The sequence below is a fragment of the Triticum aestivum genome, chromosome 1B, assembly GCF_018294505.1.
Source record: "Triticum aestivum cultivar Chinese Spring chromosome 1B, IWGSC CS RefSeq v2.1, whole genome shotgun sequence".
Taxonomy (NCBI): Eukaryota; Viridiplantae; Streptophyta; class Magnoliopsida; order Poales; family Poaceae; genus Triticum; species Triticum aestivum.
This window is the reverse complement of record NC_057795.1, coordinates 74,711,932-74,715,913: the sequence shown is the minus strand read 5'-3', so window position 1 is coordinate 74,715,913 and position 3,982 is coordinate 74,711,932.

Sequence of the window (3,982 nt, the reverse complement as noted above, 5' to 3'; positions counted from 1 at the left end):
CTTCATAAAAAAATCAAAAACCCCAGCCCCTGAACTGCTGACGCGTGGAAGTCTTTTGGTCCTGGTTGGTGGCATCAACTGGGACAAAAGGTCCTCCTGCCTGGGCAAGCGGCAGCGGCCACATGGAGCCCCATCTGTCCCGGTTCCTGGGCGAACCGGGACTAAAGGTATAGGGCTTTAGTACCGACCCTTTAGTCCCGATTCGGCAACCGGGACAAATGGCCCTCACGAACCGGGACGAATGGTGCTTTTTCTACTAGTGGGTGTTAGACTAGGTATATTGTAAATATACGTGTTGTAACACAATACATGTACATGTACGTTCTCTCCTATATATACATGACAGCCATACCCGCTTAGGGTATCGAGCATTGTTCCAAAGCCTAGTTTGTCTAACAAGGGGTGGTGATAGAGGAGGCCATGGAGGACCGGCCTCCCACCCCAGTGTGGAACGAGGCGTTGTACGGGCAGTCGTGGTCGTGGACAACCACGGTGCCATGCACCCCCCCCCCCCATCGTCGCCGACACCAGCACCGCGGGTGGCGTGGGCGCCGTGGTCACCACCATCACCGCTTCCACCACTGCAGCCTGCACAGGACGCTGAGCCATTTTAGGGGTTGCCGTCCTACCTCTGGATGCCACCTCCCTACATCGACCTGACCAAGGACGACGACTGCGAGGACGGTGGCGCCTGAAGACGGCGACGACATCGGCGGCGCGGGCAGGCGGCAGATCTACCACATTTAAAAAAATTGAACTTATGTACTATGTGCAGACCGTGAAGAAAATATGGACTGTTTAAAGTTTGTTAAATATTATGTTTTAAGTTTTTTTGGAATGCCTTTGTTTGGGTTTTTAAAGTTGCGGTGTCTTTTTGGGGAGTTTCATTTTTTGTTCCAGCAGGAACAATGTTTGGGATACGGCCACGCGTTGGGTGCACAGACCGACAGCCAGCCCAAACCGAATATGAATGTTTGTTTTGCTGATCCAAACAAACGAAATTAAGATAAAACGAACATTCGTTTGGGGTGGTGCGTTGGAGTCGGCTTAAGCGGAGAAAACTACATCCTAGGGGGTATCTGTCGTTGGATGTACAAATGATGCGATCCATGCAAGAGACGGTGGGCGCTAACACTGCCGTCCTTTTCAGCCTGCGCTGCGGCTGCAGGACAGGCACGTTGTGGCTACCGCACCCGCAGCCGCCACCCCAGCATCACTCGCCTCTTGTCAGTGGCCATCCATCTACAAGTGCGTCGCCATCATTATTAATCTTTCCATCTGCGGCATCTACTATACTCCCCATCGACCCTGTCAGCACCACCACTAAGCACTAAGCAGTGGCCATCAGAGGACAAATGTATACGCCGGAGAGGCGCCCGATCCTCCTCCAAGTCCACATGACCGACCGGACCAAAAGAGGCCCCGATAATATGATCTCGCCAGGAATCCTCGCCCGGGTCGGCTGGCTGGGCCGCCTTGCCCTTGCCGACTTGGTCGATAATAATAGACGCCGCCGTCTGCGAAGTGCGTGGCGCGCGGCGTGCCTCCTGCCATGCCATGGCAGGTCCGCACCAACCTACCACCAGCCGAGTTCTGGCCCAGAGATATATGGTTCAGTGTTGTTGACATGTCGGATGGAGTGATATATGACACATCATAAGGATGGAAACCAGTATAGGGCCAGAGAATTGACGTTGGTCAATAAATTAACCCTTCTCTTTTGGGGACATTGAGAGGGACATGCGTGCCACACCTTTGGATCGACCGTTCATCACCGTAGCACGAGTAGAGCCTCCCATCCATCCATGAAGAAAAGGAAGGGGAAAAAAGATCTACAAAGGCCACTGACCGACCATCGCTCCCGCCCCTTCCTTCCTTCCAATGGAATTACGCGGACAGCGACTCCACACCGCCCGGCACGAAAGCGAAAGCGACGGCTAGCCCGTGTTCTAGCTTGCTTGCACATTCCTTGGTCATACCAATTTTTTGGTGGGGCTAGTTGGGGCTTTAACCAAACACACCCCAACAGCCGCTTCATGGAGGAGGCGGACGCGCGCCGCGCCGCACGCCAGTTTTCTCGACGGAAACCGACCGCGTGCCGTGCCGTGCCGCGCTGCTGGGCCGCCGGCCCCGCACACAGGCCCGCCGGTGGGGCCCACCGCGGCCCACGGGGGAGCGACGTCCACGTAGGCAGCCATCTATCTATTTGTCCGGTTACTCAAAAAAAAATCTATCTATTTGTCCACGCTGACTGACGTCAACGACTCCAAAGCTCGTGGCAAGGGGGCGCTGGGACGGTATATGACTCCAAAGCTCATGCACACTCACCTTTACTTTTGGTATATGATGATTATCACCACTTTGTGTACGATTACTGGTAGTGTTAGACAACAGCATCATCCATTCGTTAGGATTAGTGCTTGGTAGACAAGCTAGGTTAGAGGATCCCAACACGGCTGACTCATTGTTGAAATGTCTCTTTACAAGCAAACGGTAATATCGTGATCGAATAAATTTGCTCCCTGTAAAGTATCAGTTTTTCAGTGGAGTCAGTTGATGCCCCGGACTCAGCAGATACACATCCAGAAACAAGAAACGAAGCACCCTACAAGCGCTCTCAGATCTCAGGGTGTTTCGGCCGTCGGATCGTTACTTGATGCGTTTCCGGCCGTCGGATCTCGCTCTGGGAAGATATGGGCCGTAGGATCAAAGTGAAAACATTGTCGCAATGAACAATCTGCTCTCCACCGAAAAAGATCTCGTGCCACAGCCGTAATTCCCATGTCTCGCCGAGGGCATTTTCAAAATTTCTCCACAAGGTATAAAAGCCCAACGCCCCATAGGTTTCATCCCAATCGGCTTCCTCTCCTCTTCACGCGAGGGAGAGCTTCCGCCACCGCCGTCCGCGTCCCAGCGCCCCCTTGCCGTGGTGCCCCATCACCGCCGGCCCAACCCTCTCTCAATCCCCTCACCTTCTCTCCTGTGTGGATTCGCCCCTCACTGGATCGATTCCTTCGAGCCAGCGGTCTGCAGGGCCGGGCGGGAGCGGCACGTCCCTGTCGGCGTGTCGGTGGTGACGGCCCCGCGGATCGAGGCTGACCCCCAACGGCGTTGGCGCTGCGTCGAGCTGGCGCGCGCTTCTGCTCGAGGGACAACGTGGTTCAGCGACGACGAGATGCTCGTCCATCTCCTCCTCATCGACCAAATCGTCCAGGATTCCGCATCCACCGCCGCGCCCAAGGTGAGCACGGATCATGCCTCCGGAACACTCTTCGAATTCCCGTCCATTATGGGTTCCTGCTCATGCGCCTCATCGATTCCCTCGAGGTTTCGTCGCCCCCCGCAATGAATTCTCTTCCTCGTGGTTCGTGGGTTCAAGTTTCGCAGATGATTGATTTGCTATCTTGTGTGATTGCAGGTTTTCATATAGATAGCTTGGTACTGGCTAAGCAGCCAAGCATGAGGTGGGTGCATGACTAGAGCATGGCTGACTGGCATCATACAGATTCATAAGATCTGTTGCTTTGTTCTGGAACTGCAAGTCAATTCATCCATCCATGCCTATTTCATATTGTAAGTGAAGCAAACAGCTACTTACCTTATTAAATTAGCCCTTCTCTTTTGGGGACATTGAGCGGGACACGCGTGTGACGCCTTTGGATCGCCGTCCATCGCCATAGCACGAGTAGAGTAGGGGCCTGAGCCTCCCATCCATCCACGAAGAAGAAAAGGAACGGAAAAAAGATCCCCAAAGTCCACTGACCGACCATCACCTTGCCTTCCTTCCTTCCAATGGAATTACGCCAACTCCAACGCGTGACCTCATCCTGTCCGTCCGCGTTCGTTTGGGGTAAAATGATAGAATAGATCTCCCAACGCACGGCCGCAAACGGACCATCGTCCATTTTTTGTCCGCTTTTGACCCATTCTTGGCCCAAGTTTGGGCTGAGCTTGCGGTCGAACGAACACGCGCGGACGCGAG